Raw genomic sequence first — 20,626 nt, 5'->3', positions numbered from 1 at the left:
GATACAGATAAGGGAGTGTGCATGCTGGAGCTCTAAAGAGACAGGCTCACAAATGTGCGCACACACACACCGCAGTTTTTTCACATCTGTTTTCAGGATGGGAAATATGGGGTCCTGACTGAGTTTACGGCACAAAGGGAACTTCATGGCGAGGAAGCTGAGTCAGGTGGTAAAGGAATTAAACTCCACAATGAGAGTTCAATTCGCAGATGATTGAAAAAATGCGAAAGAGCCTTTTCTAAGGGCTTTTTCTGAACAGCAGCAGGAAAAGTGTGTGCTGTTTTCATGGCTCCTGGCACTAGTGCTAGCCCCTCCCAACGCTGAGCATCAAGTTTGGGTCCCAGCTATGGGTTCAAAGCCACGATGTGTTCACAGCAATGACAATGGCAGCTGTTCTCAAGGGGGGCTGGGTGAGGGGACTCAGAACAGAAGCCATCTGGCATTGCAATTGGCAGGCGCAGTGTAAGGGGAAATTATTGCTGCATAGCAAATTGGGAGATAGGAAAAAGGCAGGGGAAAGGGAGGGGGGAAGTGTCCTGAGGTGAGGAATCAGCAGAATAAACAAATGAAAAGTGACTGACGCCTGCATAGTTATATATCAACAATAAAGCAGAGTAAGAGTCAACTGGTCAAACTGGACTACTCAAGGTCAAGGGAAGACCAAGCACAGCATGCACCACGTTTGTCCACCCACCGAAACGTGAGGAGGAGGAGGAGGAGGAGAGGAAAAAACCTGAACTTTCTTAGAGTTTATGTTCAGGGCCTGTTAACATTTCACCTATCTTTCCTTCATTTTACCAGTGGGGCATGCAGATTCAAGCACTTTCCAGAAATAGTTATAACCTTCTTCTCAATCTCAATACCTAAAGATAATATTTTGGATCATCTATCCCTGCTTTCTTACCCTCCCTCTCTCAAATCTACTGTGAATGGAGTTGGGCTGTCTGCTAAAAGAACAAGAAAGCAATATCAAAACAGAGACCACCTAAGCAGGATCCTGGGGAACCTCACAGCCCCTGGGTACTGTGGACCTGCGTGCCTTACCTTTCTCCTGGATTCCAGGTTGCTACAGCCACCACGGTGATTTCAGCATCCACACTGATGACTCACCCAGCACACTGGTCTCTCTCGCCATGGCCTCCTTATCTCCAAGGATCTTGTTCTACACTTAAGCTTAGTCACTCTCATGGTCAGTCACTTTAGAACTTGCTACTTTGGTGGCATCACAATCAGAATCTCAATTCCAGCATTTGATTCTTTAATCTTTATCTCTTATTCTCCCAGCTCCCTTCCTGGATAGCCCAACTCCAGTAATTCTGCGACCCTTTGGGGACATCCACACTATCTGCTGACCTTACTGGGGTTTTGTGTGTGTGTGTGTGTGCGCTACGCCATCAAGCCCTCATGTCCTCACTTGCCTCTTTAAATTCCATGGTGCATCAACATAGCAACTTTTTAACAGGCATTCTTCGCTCCTTTGCTGCTTTCAACTTCTATCGTATTTGTCTGGCAATTCTGACCATGTTTATTGTTAAGGAAAAATACTGGCCTCGTATTAGAATCCCCTAGGCAGGCTTTTAAAAATCCAGATGCCCAGATGGCGCCCCAGGCCTGTTAAGTCAGAATCTCTGGAAGTGTACCCAGGCATGGTTCTCTAAAGGATGCCCGGGTGATACCGATGATCCCCAGGCGATTCCCATGATCCTAGAGTTGAGAACCGGGGAGCTAGCCTGACCTTTAGCCTCTTACCCCACCCCTCACTCTTCCTCCCTACTGGGGGTGGAGTGAGTTATCTGATGGGAGTAGCATACCTGGTTCAGACCTTCCTCTTTCCTCTCTTCAAGTCTTCCTCCCTGTTCTACAGTAAGGGAAGGGGCCTGCCAGCAACAAGATGTGTCTGGAGTGAAGAATTTTCCAACCCACTTGTCTGAAAACCTAAAGCTACATTCTCCTATCTGTTTTAGAATAATAAAGGTTGCTCTTTTGCATCTATCTTTCAGTTGGTTCCGAACACAGGAGGGGAAGATGAATATTATTTATTGTCACTTAATATTTTCAAATTATATGTAATTCTCTGCCTAATCTGAGCTTCTACCCAAGCAAGTGAATGTGGCTGGAGAAAAACACACAACCGTAACACTTTAAATTTATCACCATAACCTGAGGCTGGCCCTTAGCATGGCCTAACAATCCAGCTACTATTACACTTTTGCTCTCCTCTCAAGCTGCCACAGCCCCTTTAACCTCCTCACACTCAGCTGATGACCTGGCTTCTTATTTCACTAAGAAAAAATAGTCAGTGAGATGAGATCTTCCTTATTCTCTTACCCAAATCTGCCAACCCTCTTGCATTGTAACCCATGTGTCCTCCCTACTTTCCTATTGGCATGTTTAAGGCCAACCCCCCACTTAAATACTCAATTCTATCCTGCCTTCTTTACTCTAGGACATTATGCTTGTAAATACTTTCTTTCACTTCTGCATCATTAATTTCCTCATCTCTACTGGATCATTCTCATCAGCATACAAACATTACAATATCTTCCATCTTAAAAAGTCCTTCCTTAACCATATATCTCTGTCTTAGTCCTTTCAGGCTGCCATAACAAAAATGCCATAAACTGAGTGGTTTATAAACAACAGTAATTTATTTCTCACAGTTCTGGGGATTGGGAAGTCCAAGATCAAGGAACCGGCAGATTCCATGCCTGGTGAGGGCCTGCTTCCTGGTTCACAGATGGCATCTTTTCTCCGTGTCTCTCTGGGACCTCTTTTGTAAGGGCACTAATCCCATTCATGAGGGCTCTGTCCTCAAGGCCTAATCATCTCCCAAAGCACCCCCTCCAAAACCATCACCTTGAGGGTTAGGATTTCAACCTATGAATTTGGGAGGTAAGGATACAAATATTCAGTCCACAGCATTCCGCCTGCAGCACCTGTCCCATTTCCCTGTCCCTCTTTACAGTCCATCACAAGAGTTGTCTAAACTCAGTCTTTGCTTCCTCACCTCCCACTCTTTCTTAAATCTATAGCTTTCATCCCCAGCACTACACTGAACCCATTCTTTTCTAGGTTGCCAACAACCTCCAAATCCAATGACCATTTATTAATCCTCATCTTATTCAATCTCCTAGAACCATCTGGCTGTGACAATCAATCCCTCTTTTTCTATTCATGTGACTTCTGGCATTTCCCACTCTCCTGGTTTTCTTCCTGTCTCACTGGCTGCTCACTCTACTTTGCTGGAGCATCCTTCTTTTCCAGCCTCTGAATGTTAAAGCTCTAGGATTCAGTCCTAAGATGGTTTGCCTTCTCTAGCTACACTCACTTAAACTGTCCCATGGCCTCAAATATCACTTCTGTTGACAATCCCAAATTTAAATACCATCCTGAGTCTCTTTCCTGCAACTCTGCCTAGTGTATGAAATTGCCTAGACAATAAATAGCCCGATGTGGAAGTCAGTTAGGTATCTCAAACTTCACATGTTTAAAACAATATTCTTTATTTTCTCTTCCATACTTGCTTTTCCATCTCAGTAATGACAACTCAACCATTCATTTGCTGAGGGACAAAACTTCAGAGGTTTCATTCTAAGTTTGTGGCTCTTCTCCTTCTCTCATAGTCTACATCTAATCCATCAGCAAATGCTGTTGGCTCTACCTTTAAAATATGCACAAGAGGGCTTCCCTGGTGGAGCAGTGGTTAAGAGTCTGCCTGCCAATGCAGGGGACACGGGTTCGAGCCCTGGTGTGGGAGGATACTACATGCCGCGGAGCAACTGGGCCCGTGAGCCACAACTACTGAGCCTGCGCGTCTGGAGCCTGTGCTCCGCAACAAGAGAGGCCGCGATAGTGAGAGGCCCGCGCACCGCAATGAAGGGTGACCCCCGCTGGCCGCAACTAGAGAAAGCCCTCGCACAGAAACGAAGACCCAACACAGCCAAAAATAAATATAAATAAATAAATAAATTAGGAAAAAAAAAAGAAGCATTAAAAAAAAAATTGCACAAGATCTGGAGGAGCTTCAAGATGGTGGAAGAGTAAGACGCGGAGATCACCTTCCTCCCCACAAATACATCAGAAATACATCTACACGTGGAACAACTCCTACAGAACACCTACTGAACGCTGGCAGAAGACCTCAGACCTCCCAAAGGGCAAGAAACTCCCCACGTACCTGGGTAGGGCAAAAGAAAAAAGGAGAAACAGAGACAAAAAAAATAGGGATGGGACCTGCACCAGTGGGAGGGAGCTGTGAAGGAGGAAAGGTTTCCACACACTAGGAAGCCCCTTCGCCGGCGGAGACTGCAGGGGGGCGGAGGGGGGAAGCTTCGGAGCCAAGGAGGAGAGCGCAGCCACAGGGGTGCGGAGGGCAAAGCGGAGAGATCCCCGCACAGAGGATCGGTGCCGACCAGCACTCACCAGCCCCAGAGGCTTGTCTGCTCGCCGGGGCGGGCGGGGGCTGAGAGCTGAGGCTCGGGCTTCGGTCGATCACAGGGAGAGGACTGGGGTTGGCAGCGTAAACACAGCCTGAAGGGGTTAGTGCACCACAGCTAGCCAGGAGGGAGTCGGGGAAAAGGTCTGGAGCTGCCGAAGAGGCAAGAGACTTTTTCTTGCCTCTTTGTTTCCTGGTGCGCGAGGAGAGGGGATTAAGAGCACCGCTTAAAGGAGCTCCAGAGACGGCGCGAGTCGTGGCTATCAGCACGGACCCCAGAGACGGGCATGAGACGCTAAGGCTGCTGCTGCCGCCACCAAGAAGCCTGTGTGCAAGCACAGGTCACTATCCACACCTCCCCTCCCGGGAGCCTGTGCAGCCGACCACTGCCAGGGTCCCGTGATCCAGGGACAACTTCCCTGGGAGAACGCACGGCGCGCATCAGGCTGGTGCAACGTCACGCCAGCCTCTGCCGCTGCAGGCTCGCCCCGCATCCGTACCCCTCCCTCCCCCCAGCCTGAGTGAGCCAGAGCCCCCGAAGCAGCTGCTCCTTTAACCCCGCCCTGTCTGAGTGAAGAACAGATGCCCTGAGGCGACCTACATGCAGAGGCGGGTCCAAATCCAAAGCTGAACCCCGGGAGCTGTGCGAACACAGAAGAGAAAGGGAAATCTCTCCCAGCAGCCTCAGGAGCAGTGGATTAAAGCTCCACAATCAACGTGATGTACCCTGTATCTGTGGAATACCTGAATAGACAATGAATCATTCCAAATTGAGGGGGTGGGCTTTGGGAGCAACGATATATTTTTTTTCCCTTTTTCTCTTTTTGTGAGTGTGTATGTGTATGCTTCTGTGTGTGATTTTGTCTGTATAGCTTTGCTTTTACCATTTGTCCTAGGGTTCTGTCTGTCCATTTTGTTTTTTGTTTTTGTTTTTTTTATTACTTAAAAAATTTTTTTTCATAATATTTATTTTTTTAATAACTTTATTTTATTTTATTTTACTTTATTTTATCTTCTTTCTTTCTTTTTTTTCTCCCTTTTATTCTGAGTCATGTGGAGGACAGGCTCTTGGTGCTCCAGCCAGGCATCAGGGCTGTGACACTGAGGTGGGAGAGCCAAGTTCAGGACACTGGTCCACACGAGACCTCCCAGCTCCATGTAATATCAAACAGCGAAAATCTCCCAGAGATCTCCATCTCAATGCCAAGACCCAGCTCCACTCAATGACCAGCAAGCTACAGTGCTGGACACCCGATGCCAAATAACTAGCAAGACAGGAACACAACCCCATCCATTAGCACAAAGGCTGCCTAAAATCATAATAAGGTCACAGACACCCCAAAACACACCACCAGACGTGGACCTGTCCACCAGAAAGACAAGATCCAACCTCATCCATCAGAACACAGGCACTAGTCCCCTCCACCAGGAAGCCTACACAACCCACTGAACCAACCTTAGCCACTGGGGACAGACACCAAAAACAACGGAAACTACGACCCTGCAGCCTGCAAAAAGGAGACCCCAAACACAGTAAGTTAAGCAAAACGAGAAGACAGAGAAACACACAGCAGATGAAGGAGCAAGGCAAAAACCCACCAGACCTAACAAATGAAGAGGAAATAGGCAGTCTACCTGAAAAAGAATTCAGAATAATGATAGTAAAGATGATCCAAAATCTTGGAAATAGAATGGAGAAAATACAAGAAACGTTTAACAAGGACCTAGAAGAACTAAAGAGCAAAAAAAACAGTGATGAACAACACAACAAATGAAATTAAAAATTCTCTAGATGGGATCAATAGTAGAATAACTGAGGCAGAAGAACGGATAAGTGACCTGGAAGATAAAAAAGTGGAAATAACTACTGCAGAGCAGAAGAAAGAAAAAAGAATGAAAAGAATTGAGGACAGTCTCAGAGACCTCTGGGACAACATTAAATGCACCAACATTCGAATTATAGGGGTCCCAGAAGAAGAAGAGAAAAAGAAAGGGACTGAAAAAATATTTGAAGAGATTATAGTTGAAAACTTCCTTAACATGGGAAAGGAAATAGTTAAGTCCAGGAAGCACAGAGAGTCCCATACAGGATAAAGCCAAGAAGAAACACACCAAGACACATATTAATCAAACTATCAAAAATTAAATATAAAGAACAAATATTAAAAGCAGCAAGGGAAAAACAACAAATAACACATAAAGGAATCCCCATAAGGTTAACAGCTCATCTTTCAGCAGAAACTCTGCAAGCCAGAAGGGAGTGGCAGGACATATTTAAAGTGATGAAGGAGAAAAACCTACAACCAAGATTACTCTACCCAGCAAGGATCTCATTCAGATTTGACGGAGAAATTAGACAAGCAAAAGCTAAGAGAATTCAGCACCACCAAACCAGCTTTACAACAAAAGCTAAAGGAACTTCTCTAGACAGGAAACACAAGAGAAGCAAAAGACCTACAATAATAAACCCAAAACAATTAAGAAAATGGTAATAGGAACACACAAATAGATAATTACCTTATATGTAAATGGATTAAATGCTCCAACCAAAAGACATAGACTGGCTGAATGGATACAAAAACAAGACCTGTATATATGCTGTCTACAAGAGACCCACTTCAGACCTAGGGACACATACAGACTGAAAGTGAGGGGATGGAAAAAGATATTCCATGCAAATGGAAACCAAAAGAAAGCTGGAGTAGCAATTCTCATAGCAGACAAAATAGACTTTAAAACAAAGACTATTACAAGAGACAAAGAAGGACACTACATAATGATCAAGGGATCAATCCAAGAAGAAGATATAACAATTGTAAATATTTATGCACCCAACATAGGAGCACCTCAATACATAAGGCAAATACTAACAGCCATAAAAGGGGAAATCGACAGTAACACAATCATAGTAGGGGACTTTAACACCCCACTTTCACCAATGGACAGATCATCCAAAATGAAAATAAATAAAGAAACACAAGCTTTAAATGATACATTAAACAAGATGGACTTAATTGATATTTATAGGACATTCCATCCAAAACAACAGAATACACATTCTTCTCAAGTGCTCATGGAACATTCTCCAGGATAGATCATATCTTGGGTCACAAATCAAGCCTTGGTAAAGTTAAGAAAATTGAAATCGTATCAAGTATCTTTTCTGACCACAATGCTATGAGACTAGATATCAATTACAGGAAAAAATCTGTAAGAAATACAAACACATGGAGGCTAAAGAACACACTACTTAATGATCACTGAAGAAATCAAAGAGGAAATCAAAAAATACCTAGAAACAAATGACAATGAAAACACAATGACCCAAAACCTATGGGATGCAGCAAAAGCAGTTCTAAGAGGGAAGTCTATAGCAATACAATCCTACCTTAAGAAACAAGAAACATCTCAAATAAACAACCTAACCTTACACCTAAAGCAATTAGAGAAAGAAGAACAAAAAAACCCCAAAGTTGGAAGAAGGAAAGAAATCATAAAGATCAGGTCAGAAATAAATGAAAAAGAAATGAAGGAAACGATAGCAAAGATCAATAAAACTAAGAGCTGGTTCTTTGAGAAGATAAACAAAATTGATAAACCATTAGCCAGACTTATCAAGAAAAAAAGGGAGAAGACTGAAATCAATAGAATTAGAAATGAAAAAGGAGAAGTAACAACTGACACTGCAGAAATACAAAGGATCATGAGAGATTACTACCACCAACTATATGCCAATAAAAAGGAAAACCTGGAAGAGATGGACAAATTCTTGAAAATGCACAACCTTCCGAGACTGAACCAAGAAGAAACAGAAAATATGAACAGACCAATCACAAGCACTGAAATTGAAACTGTAATTAGAAATCTTCCAAGAAGGAAAAGCCCAGGGCCAGATGGCTTCACAGGCAAATTCTATCAAACATTTAGAGAAGAGCTAACACCTATCCTTCTCAAACTCTTCCAAAATATAGCAGAGGGAGGAACACTCCCAAACTCATTCTACGAGGCCACAATCACTCTGATACCAAAACCAAAGATGTCACAAAGAAAGAAAACTACAGGCCAATATCACTGATGAACATAGAAGCAAAAACCCTCAACAAAATACTAGCAAACAGAATCCAACAGCACATTAAAAGGATCATACACTATGATCAAGTGGGGTTTATCCCAGGAATGCAAGGATTCTTCAATATACGCAAATCAATCAACGTGATACACCATATTAACAAACTGAAGGAGAAAAACCATATGGTCATCTCAATAGATGCAGAGAAAGCTTTCGACAAAATTCAACACCTATTTATGATAAAAACCCACCAGAAAGTAGGCATAGAGGGAACTTTCCTCAACATAATAAAGGCCATATATGATAAATCCACAGCCAACATCGTCCTCAATGGAGAAAAACTGAAACCATTTACAATAAGATCAGGAACAAGACAAGATTGCCCACTCTCACCACTATTATTCAACATAGTTTTGGAAGTTTTAGCCACAGCCATCAGAGAAGAAAAAGAAATAAAAGGAATCCAAATTGGAAAAGAAGAAGTAAAGCTGTCACTGTTTGCAGATGACATGATACTATTCGTACAGAATCCTAAAGATGCTACCAGAAAACTATTAGAGCTAATCAAGGAATTTGGTAAAGTAGCAGGATACAAAATTAATGCACAGAAATCTCTTGCATTCCTATACACTAATGATGAAAAATCTGAAAGTGAAATTAAGAAAACACTCCCATTTAGCATTGCAACAAAAAGAATAAAGTATCTAGGAATAAACCTACCTAAGGAGACAAAAGACCTGTATGCAGAAAATAATAAGACACTGATGAAAGAAATTAAAGATGATACAAACAGAAGGAGAGACATACCATGTTCTTGGATTGGAAGAATCAACACTGTGAAAATGACTCTACTACCAAAAGCAATCTACAGATTCATTGCAATCCCTATCAAACTACCACTGGTATTTTTCACAGAACTAGAACAAAAAATTTCACAATTTGTACGGAAACACAAAAGCCCCTGAATAGCCAAAGCAATCTTGAGAAAGAAAAACGGAGCTGGAGGAATCAGGCTCCCTGACTTCAGACTATACTACAAAGCTACAGTAATCAAGACCATATTGGTACTGGCACAAAAACAGAAATATAGATCAGTGGAACAGGATAGAAAGCCCAGAGATAAACCCACGCACATATGGTCACCTTATCTTTGATAAAGGAGGCAAGAATATACAGTGGAGAAAAGACAGCCTCTTCAATACGTGGTGCTGGGAAAACTGGACAGCTACATGTAAAAGAATGAAATTAGAACACTCCCTAACACCATATACAAAAATAAACTCAAAATGGATTAAAGACCGAAATGTAAGGCCAGACACTATCAAACTCTTAGAGGAAAACATAGGCAGAACACTCTATGACATAAATCACAGCAAGATCCTTTTTGACCCACCTTCTAGAGAAATGGAAATAAAAACAAAAATAAACAAATGGGACCTAATGAAACTTAAAAGCTTTTGCACAGCAAAGGAAACCATAAACAAGACCAAAAGACAACCCTCAGAATGGGGGAAAATATTTGCAAATGAAGCAACTGACAAAGGATTAATCTCCAAAATGTACAAGCAGCTCATGCAGCTCAATGTCAAAAAAACAAACAACCCAGTCCAAAAATGGGCAGAAGACCTAAATAGACATTTCTCCAAAGAAGATATACAGATTGCCAACAAACACATGAAAGAATGCTCAACATCATTAACCATTAGAGAAATGCAAATCAAAACTACAATGAGTTGTCATCTCACACCGGTCAGAATGGCCATCATCAAAAAATCTACAAACAATAAATGTTGGAGAGGGTGTATAAAAAAGGGAAACCTCTTGCACTGTTGGTGGGAATGTAAGTTGATACAGCCACTATGGAGAACAGTATGGAGGTTCCTTAAAAAACTAAAAATAGTACTACCATACGACCCAGCCATCCCACTACTGGGCATATACCCTGAGAAAACCATAATTCAAAAAGAGTCATGTACCAAAATGTTCACTGCCGCTCTATTTACAATAGCCAGGACATGGAAGCAACCTAAGTGTCCATCAACAGATGAATGGATAAAGAAGATGTGGTACATATATACAATGGAATATCACTCAACCATAAAAAGGAATGAAACTGAGTTATTTGTAATGAGGTGGATGGACCTAGAGACTGTCATTCAGCGTGAAGTAAGTCAGAAAAAGAAAAATAAATACCGTATGCTAACACATATATATGGAATCTAAAAAAAAAAAAAAGGTCATGAAGAACCTAGGGGCAAGATGGGAATAAAGATGCAGACCTACCAGAGAACGGACTTGAGGATACGGGGAGGGGGAAGGGTAAACTGGGACAAAGTGAGAGAGTGGCATGGACATATATACACTACCAAACGTAAAATAGATAGCTAGTGGGAAGCAGCCGCATAGCACAGGGCTATCAGCTCGGTGCTTTGTGACCACCTAGTGGGGTGGGATAGGGAGGGTGGGAGGGAAGGAGATGCAAGAGGGAAGAGATATGGGGACATATGTATATGTATAACTGATTCACTTTGTTATAAAGCAGAAACTAACACACCATTGTTAAGCAATTATACTCCAATAAAGATGTTGAAAAAAAAAAAACATGCACAAGATCTGACCACTTTTCACCTCCTCTAGAGCAACCACTTTAGCTCAAGCCATTATTATAAACTTGCTTGGATACAAGCAACAGCTTTCTAACTTGAATCCCTCCCTTTGCCACCTAAGTCCTCTCCCCCTTCTCCCCACATTTCTCACACAGCAACCAAAGTGATCCCTTTAAAATGTAAATCAATAATAATGTTGATTCTCTGCTCTCAACTTCAACACGACTTCCCATCACAATTAAAATAAAATTTAAATCTGTTGTCTTGGCCAACAAGGCCCTCTATGATTGTGCCTCTGGCTACTTCACTATTTCCTCTCATTCTCATTATTTCTCACTGTTCAGCAGCCTCCCTGCTCACCCTCCAAGTCAAGCTTGTGCTTTGGGCCTTTACACTTACTGTTCCCTCTGTCTGGAATGCTCTTCCCTCAGTTATCTGCAAGGCTCCCCCATTCAGATCTGGGCCCCAGTTACCCTTTCAAAGAAGCCTTCTCTGACCATTTCTCTAAAACTATAGTATCTATATCCACTTGCTATCCTTTCCTTGACTCTGCTTTATTTGTCTTCATAGCACTTAACCTCCAACATTAAATTGTATATTTTTTAATGTTTATCTGTTTATTTTCTTTCTTCCCACCAAAATATAAGCTTTTCGTTTACACTGAATGTCAGTGCCCAGGCACTTTGTTTTGTTTACTGCTGTAGCCTCAGTGCCTTGAAAAGTGGCTCAATAAGTAGTTGTTGAATAAATGAATTAGTTCATGGCTCTCTAGTTGTTTCCCCAATTCATTTGTTTTCACATATGCATGCATAGCTGCCTTAGTGCTACTTCAGATTTTAGATCATGATTATCTGTTATATGAGGCATAAGTGAAAATATTGATAGATCAAAGTTTTTTTCAGGGACTAAAACACCAAATAATTAAAGAAGATCAAAACAGACAAAAGGGGGCTTCCCTGGTGGCGCAGTGGTTGAGAATCTGCCTGCTAATGCAGGGGACACGGGTTCGGGCCCTGGTCTGGGAGGATCCCACATGCCGCGGAGCGGCTGGGCCCGTGAGCCACAGTTGCTGAGCCTGCGCATCTGGAGCCTGTGCCCCGCGACGGGAGGGGCCGCGATAGAGAAAGGCCTGCGCACCGCGATGAAGAGCGGTCCCCGCACCGCGATGAAGAGTGGCCCCCGCTTGCCGCAACTGGAGAAAGCCCTCGCACGAACCGAAGACCCAACACAGCCAAAAATAAATAAATAAATAAATAAAATCAAGTAAAACTTTAAAAAAAAAAAAAAAAAACAGACAAAAGGAATACAAAGGGATTTTAGTTTCCAAGCTAGCTTGCTTTAAAAATATAGACTTTTATCATTGGGTATAAAGTCCGTATTTTTATGAAAACATTTATTAGTGAAACCGATGTCATGATTATGTGCAGTGACAAAGAAATGTTAGAGAAGCCTGAGAAATCGGGATCCTTTCTCTTTCTTTTCTAACTATGAAAATGCCTATAAAACCATATTCTCTTAAAGGACCTTTCCACTAGAAATAACCATAAAATAAAAATGAAAATCAAAATAACACTTTGCTGTGGACAGAACTAACAGATTTGGGGCCCATGAGCTTAATCTCAAAAAATGAGAGGGAACTCATCATTGCAATATACTACATTAATAGGGGAAAATTTTGCACCTGAAACTTTATAATGTAGCAAACGATTCTTGGCACACGGTTTAGTGGAAATTTATTCATTTATTCAACAAAATATTTATTAAGCATCTCCTAGATGCATCTGATATTCACTGGAAAGACAACAGTGAAAGACAGACCTGGTGTTATCTGATCTGTAAACATTCTGAAGATGAAAATTCCCACCTAAATGGGCTGGGTGGGGTGGCTTATAGAAACTATAGCACAGATGAGCATCAGAGTTGGAGATTAAAACTTAATATTTAGACTACAAATTAGGATTCTAATTTGAGTCAATGCATTAACTGCAAGTCCCTCAAAAAAGGGTCCTGAGAGGAAGAGTTATCTGATGAAGAAGAGGATGCATTCTTCTCCCATAGCTCAACCATTTGGGGTTATGGGAACATGCCCTTCCTCCCCGAAGAGTACCAACTCAGGTCAAAGGTAAAAGTCTTTTTTAACTGACATGGAATTGGAAGACCCTTGTAACTTATGGTGGGGTGTTCCTTTGCTTCCTGGGAACTAAGTCTACCCCATGTGGATATTACCCCTTTTAACAACCAGTGTGTTCCATCGAGGGTTAAGGCTAAGAAGCCTCAGGCTTTGCCCCAAAGGCACTGCAGGGAGAAATCCATAATACCGAGTCACCACGACCTGAAGCTTCTTCTATCTCACTGGCTGTCACTGAGACAGAAGAAGCTTCTATCTTTACTCAGTGAAGAGGTGATCAATAATGAAGTTGCAGAGGAAGTGGCTAGCATGACAATCTGAGTCTTGCTGTCTAGGTCCTCCCACAACTTCATTATTGATCACCTCTTCCCTCCTTTTTTTTTTTTTTTTTTTTTAATTTTATTTATTTATTTATTTATTTATTTATTTATTTATTTATTTATTTATTTTATTTTTGGCTGTGCTGGGTCTTTGGTTCGTGCGAGGGCTTTCTCCAGTTGCGGCAAGTGGGGGCCACTCTTCATCGCGGTGCGGGGACCGCTCTTCATCGCGGTGCGCGGGCCTTTCACTATCGCGGCCCCTCCCGTCGCGGGGCACAGGCTCCAGAAGCGCAGGCTCAGCAGCCGTGGCTCACGGGCCCAGCCGCTCCGCGGCATGTGGGATCCTCCCAGACCAGGGCTCGAACCCGTGTCTCCTGCATTAGCAGGCAGATTCTCAACCACTGCGCCACCAGGGAAGCCCATTCCCTCCTTTTTAAAAAAAAAAAAAAAAAAAAAAATAGTGGCAGTGCGTATCTGGTGGTATTTGGGGAGGGACTCTTATGGAGAAGTTCAAACTGTCAGATTCACTAACATATTATTTGGAATGTTAAGTTGTTTGCATTGTTTGAAAGGTTGCCTATACATGTTAATGGATTATTCTGAAAACATATCACAGTCACTTTTTGATGTCCTGATAGCAAAATTGAGTTAGAGGCTTGATTACGCTATTTGATCTTAGCTTCTATCTGTCTTGCCTCATAACTATAATAATCCCACCTGGCCCTGAGCCATGTCCTTTTGTCAATTAGCTTATACAATAATAAGGGCTATCATTCATTGAGTGCCAGGCACTGTTCTAAGCATTCTACATTATCCACTCACTTAATACTCCAAACAATCTATGAAGTAGGGACTGTTATTACTACCATTTTAGAGGTAGAAAAATGGAAGCCAACAGTTTAGGTAAGGTACCCAAGATGACAAAGCTAATAAGGGGCAGCACTTGGATGCAAACTCAGGCAGTCTAGCTCCCAAGTTAGCTTCCTTAATCTCTACCTATATGACCTTAATTTTATCAAGATTGTCATTGTCATTGTTACCAAAACCATATATACTAGAATAGTGGCATTGTTACCAAAACCATATACACTAGAATAGTGGCATTGTTACCAAAACCATATATACTAGAATAGTGGCAGATATACAGTACAAAGAGAACTGTTTGAACTTCCTTGTCCCTAGGGCTTTTTACTTGTTCTTAAAGTAATAAATATCACTGAAAGGACTGAGAGCTTAATTGTGCCTTTTGCAGTTTTAGGAGCTATGCATGATTAGAGAAACAGACTGATCTGTCACTTTAGAATCTTATTATCCAAGAGAATCACATAAGCAAAGCATAAATAAATGTTTTAACAGTAAGGGTTAGCTTTGCTTTAATAAAACCTCATTAAAAAAATCTCAGACTACTAAACTAGGAAGTGTCAACTTAAGGAATGATTATTCACTAAATCACAATCTCTGGGTAGTAGGACTTGGGAATATATATTTTTTAAAAAGCCATACTTTTCCCCATTCTTCCTCTCCCTCCCCAACTAATGCACGTGCACACACAGACACACAGACACCAGGTGATCTTGATTCAGTCACCCCCTTGAGCAGCATTTAGAATCTCAACCATAAATCATTAAAGTCATAAGTAAGTCTAAATCATGTGCATTTTAAGCATATTAGGCAAAGATTTGGCCTTACACAAAGAGTGAAGAGAAGCTGCCATAGTCTTGTGTTCAAAGTAATAAAATGTGAGAGGTACTGAGAGAGAATGTTAGGAGTCCAGCCCCTATGCCCCTTTAACACTCTACCTGACAATGACTCCAGAGGCCCAGAGATTTTTAACTTCCTATACAATGCCAGTGGGAATAATTCATGCTTAACATGATGGAAGGTTTTCAGTAACCATGAAAGAAACATATTTTGCTTCCAGTCTTTACATGGTGAAGAAATATAAAAAGTTCCAGAATTGAGTTGGTAATACTTTCAAAATGTGACAGATTATACATATGTATGGAAAAGAAGTCAATTTGTTTGAGACTATTCTCAGGAGGAAGCAAGTCTAATCAGTTACTAGAGGGAGATACTTTATAAAATAAAGATAATAATACCACAGAGATTACTGAGAAAATTAAAGAAAAATATATGTAAAGTGCCTTGCACTTAGTAGATGCTCAGTAAATAATAACATTATTTTGAGTGGGTTGAGGGTAGATCTGTGGAATCAGTACCTGAGATCTCAAAATATAAAGAAATTCAAAAAGTTTCCTCCAAAGTTTACCAATGAGAAAGTAAGTAAGCTTTACTAACATTTTAAAAACTGGGTAGACCCCAGCCCCTTACTTTGCCTGTATGTCAGATGGTGACTCATCACAGATGGTACACAAGGAATTCCTCATCTTGGAGGGGCTGATGATGAGGACTCACCCACTGGACTGTTTTCAGCTTATTGTATTGCAGTTTATTTATACCTGGTTAAGTAGATTTACAGGTTATATTATCACAAATCATAGATACGTTAATTCATAATGAGAGGGAGAAAGACTGCAAAAAATCTCAAGGCAAAGTACTTTAAAGAATAGTCAAATGTAAAGAGTTTGGAAGTCTTTCTATAAAAGAAAGACAAGTGCTAGCTTTGTGCTTTGGCAGTATCATAGCCAATAAATTTTATCCGAGGTGCGATTATTGCTCATTGAAACAGACAAGCGCTCCAAATTTGCCAACCTTTTCTGTGATGACAAGTAGCTGACAATAGTATGTTATCCAACAGGTATTCTGAAAATATTTTTCAGATAATGAGGCTGGAAGTGTTTTCATCATTGTGATTTTCATACTAAAAAGAAAGTATCCCATATAAAAAACACTCACACAAATGGGAAACTTTCCACCTGTTTAAAAATCTCCCAAATGAAGAATCTGAATGAGTTTTTACATCGTTTGTTAAAACATGTCTTCTGATTACCTTGCAGAAACACACAACTGTCACTGAAGAAAGTGGAAATTTGCCAGCTGAATTTTATCAAATGATTTTTCGTAATTGGTGGATGGGCTGAAATACGAGCAGCATGGATTAGCAATCACAGCCTCTATCTTTTATTTGGCTCTACATATCTTTGAGACAATTTTTCAATTACTACAGTCAGAACTAAGTACTGAAATAAACTGTACTAGCCATATCTTCAAAAGAAAGTGCTAAGCCGAGTTTAAAAATTAATTAAACATACTCAATTACAATTTTAACACAAACAAAAAGGTTCTTGTGCCAACAATGCAGTTTAAAAAATTATTTTAAAATATTCATTTAATCTTTGTTTTGTTCTTCTTAAATTTCTATCCTAAAGAAATATGTATAACATAGTATGCGTAGCACATGCATATAATTTATTAAACAAATAAATAAATGTGTATCAGAGTGCCTGCTCAAAAGTTTTTACTGAGGAGCAAAAAAAAAAATTTTAAGACAACAGATTCAGAACGAATTAATCAATGGGATAGTGAAAATCTTCTTTTGTTCTATACAAACACATCCGAAAAAGAAAGAAGTAATTCCACTTATCTATGAATTTGCTGAGCTTAAACATTTTTGGTTTCTGCCCTCTGAGGCAAGCTGGTTTAATAAGCAGGGCAGGTGATTCTATATCATCAAAGGATGGTGGCAAGCAGATGGGGGTGGCACAGAGGGGAGGTCTGGAGTCAAATCCCAGCTTCACCACACTTAGTAGTATGGATGGGGAACATCTCTCAAGCTCTCCAAGCCAATCATCTCATCTGCAAAATGGACATAATCAATTCTAAATATTTTGCAGGGTTTTATCAATATTATATGTTGTGAAGAGAATATCGTATCGAATCACATGAAATTGCCAGTATTTGGTGTTTGTTGACATACAATACAACACTGTGGTTCAACTAATATAAACAGTATCAGATACGTTATGGAGGTGATGTTATTCTTCCTTGCTGACAGGACTGAATAAGCACATCCCTAGGACTGATCATTTTCTGGAGGTTATCACTTTCTTTTTTCTGCCCAACACTCAAATCTGTTCATTTTCTGCATTTTGAGCTGGGTTGCTCTGCCCACTTGCCTTAGTTTGATCAACTCCTCCAAGACTTGGCTCAGCTTTTGGGCCTCATTATGGAGAGACATGAAATCCATGCCACAGGGTTAGTCCTCATCAAAGGGATAACTCGCATGCCTGATTCTGTGGCAACCAAAGTTTCACTGGTTGAATTTTAAGGACAAGTCACCATTTTCATTTATCCTCCATTGAAGCTTGAAAGTACCGTATAAAAAGGGGCAGTTTTTTGACACAGTTGTAGAGCAGGCTTTAAATACTTGGTGATTTTAATCATACTCTGTCTCGAAGTCTGAACACACAGAGGCCTTGGGGCTAGTATTTATCTTCCGAGGGCTCCATTCTCTTGGTGCCTGATTTTTACTTATTAAATGAAATTCATTTCCGATGGATCTGAACCTTTTGGCTGGCTTCTTTTCAAAAGAAGAACTATAATGTTCAGCAGAGGAAACTGAAGTTTTAAATGTTGATAATTGGAAATTATAAAATTTCTGTCTCAATTAATTCTGCTCTGAGTAAAAAAGTCAAATCGCATTAACAGAGAGGGCAGAGGGCAGGTTACAGGGCAGCAGAGACGACAGGAATGCAGCAGGGAAAGGCTGCCCCAGTACTGCAACAGCCCTGTGTGAAGGATGGAATTGTGTAGACTGAGGGAGGACACGCCAGGCTCAGGCTAGGAAACCTGGGTGCTGTGGTCCTGCTGCTCCCACTGATGGGCTGTGCAACTTACAGCAAGCCACTTCTTACTCTCTCTGGGTTTCAGTTTGCTCATGTATCAAATGATGGGCTTGAAATAGATGACCTCTAAATTGCCCTCCAGTTTTGGTATTCTATCATTTGATAAAGAAATAACTTGTATTCATGAATATCAATTATATAGATATATATAATAATGTGTATATTACATAAGTGTGTGTAGGTGTGTTCACACATGTGTGCAAAAATGATCTCCAAAAACTTAACAGGAGAATAATGATACTTAGCTTACAGCAGGCCATCAAATGGGAAAAGAAAAGATTCAGAAACAAGAGCACTGCATTTCGAATCTTCACTTTATCAGTGAAAAGATGCATTGTCGATGTCATTTAATTCACGACATTAGCTTCTCCATTAGAATCTGAGCAGTTCAGTATTTGACTTTATATGCTCTTAGAGAAGTGATGCAGCATAACTACTATCCTCACTTAGGTTTTGGAACATTTGATCCTATTTAGATTTAAGGGTAACTGAACAACAGATGCTCTTCTCTTTCTCTCAATCCCCTTCCATTTTTTTTTAATAACGGTAAGAGATGTCTATTATGGAATCAAAGAAATATAAAGAATAAAAGTAACTTGTAATCCCACCACTTTAATAAAAATGTTCATTCAAATTTATTTAGATTTTATTGTTCAGGATTAGTATTAGATGCTTTTGTAAAATATACATGTTATTTATTTATTATTTCTAAATTAACTGAGATTCCCCCACCCTCACCCTAAAAAATTTAAGCAAGAAAAAATGTCAGATTGCTCTTTTAGAAAGATGGCTTTGGTTACAGTGTGGAGAAAAGCTGGGGAGCCATGGCAATATGGGTACTATCTGCCCATGTATTTCTGGGTCTCCTCCTTCTGAGCACATGGTAGAATTGTGCTTCCCTGGCTCCTTGAAATGAGGTGTGACTATGTGGCTTATCTTGACCAGTGGTCACTTCTGTATGGAAGTATTTAAGAGCCACTGTGCAAGTCACAATTTCTCCTTCCCCTCTCCCATGGCAACCAGCAATATTCTAAATGATAGGTATCCCATCAAGCTGTCTCTGAGGGGGAGTGACATAAGGCTGAACTCCCCACCAACATTCCCTCAGATGGACATGTAGCAAGAGGAAGGAACAAATCTTTATTGCTTTAAACCCCTAAGATTTTGGAGTTGCTTGCATTTTTTCCTGCAGTATAACCTTACTATCCTTATGACACATGGGACATGCTTAGAGATAGGGAGAGGGTTGGATATGGTCTAGGAAAGAGATAATAGGGGCTGAACTAGTATAGCTGCACTAGGGTTGAAAAAGATGCATTTGGGAGATACTTAAGAGGAAAATTAGGATTTGATAACCAATAAGAAATAAGGGGGCTTCCCTGGTGGCGCAGTGGTTGAGAATCTGCCTGCCAATGCAGGGGACACGGGTTTGAGCCCTGGTCTGGGAAGATCCCACATGCCATGGAGCAACTGAGCCCGTGAGCCACAACTACTGAGCCTGCGCGTCTGGAGCCTCTGCTCTGCAACAAGAGAGGCTGCGATAGTGAGAGGCCCGCGCACCGCGATGAAGAGTGGCCCCCACTCGCCGCAACTGGAGAAAGCCCTCACACAGAAACGAAGACCCAACACAGCCAAAAATAAAAATAATAAATAAATAATAAATAAAAAAATTAAAAAAAAAAAAAGAAAGAAAGAAGGGTTGGGGGGAGATAGAGTTAAAGGAGATTCCTAGGGCTTGATTGGGGTGACTGGGTGGTTCATTGTACCATTTAATGGCACGTGACCACTGGAGGAGGATAAAACGTGGTTGGTGGAGGGAGAAGGAGCACGGAGATGAGGAGTTCAGGTTTCGACCTATTGGACTTGAGCTATCTGGGACATCCAAATGGAGATGTTTAGTGGGCTGCTGTATTACAGCTCAAAATGGCATGAAGTAGGAAGAGTGATATGTTTTCTCCAGTCTACTTTCTCCAGTCATGTTTAGGGAGGAAATAATACAGCAGATACTGGAACCTACTTTTTTTTCCTTGTAGAAACTATTTTTGTTGAAATGTTCTTTGGAACAAATTCTGTTCTTGACAGGACTGTGGTTTATTTTGCCTTCCTCCCTATGGAGGCAGAGGACCACATGCTAAGAATCTTGAAGTCATTTGAGAGCTTTCTTGTTTCATTATATTCTACATGTGCCTAAGCCAGCTTTTACTTGGTGTGCTAGTTTCCTGTGGCTGACATAACAAAGTACCACAAACGAGGTGGCTTAAAA

The 20,626-nt window shown here is 41.0% G+C and overlaps 1 protein-coding gene across 8 annotated transcripts in view; it reads right to left on the bottom strand.

Annotated features, from left to right (window-relative positions):
* ALPK1 (alpha kinase 1) overlaps window positions 1-20,626 on the bottom strand; it is a 124,324-nt gene that overhangs the window by 29,696 nt on the left and 74,002 nt on the right. Inside the window, exons 1-2 of one of the 8 annotated variants that reach the window (XM_057547520.1) lie at window positions 16,509-16,861; window positions 15,890-16,017 (exon numbers count right to left, since the gene is read on the bottom strand). The exons of 5 other annotated variants lie outside the window; for them this stretch is intronic. The gene's annotated coding sequence lies outside the window, so the exon portion shown is untranslated. Of the gene's footprint in view, window positions 1-15,889; window positions 16,186-16,508; window positions 16,862-20,626 lie in introns of those variants that run through there. 2 more of the 8 variants (XM_057547521.1, XM_057547522.1) reach the window with 2 other exon arrangements.

The sequence above is a fragment of the Balaenoptera acutorostrata genome, chromosome 5 (assembly GCF_949987535.1).
Source record: "Balaenoptera acutorostrata chromosome 5, mBalAcu1.1, whole genome shotgun sequence".
NCBI lineage: Eukaryota > Metazoa > Chordata > Mammalia > Artiodactyla > Balaenopteridae > Balaenoptera > Balaenoptera acutorostrata.
Note: the sequence above shows the minus strand (reverse complement) of the source record. Positions and strands in the feature narration are given on the sequence as shown.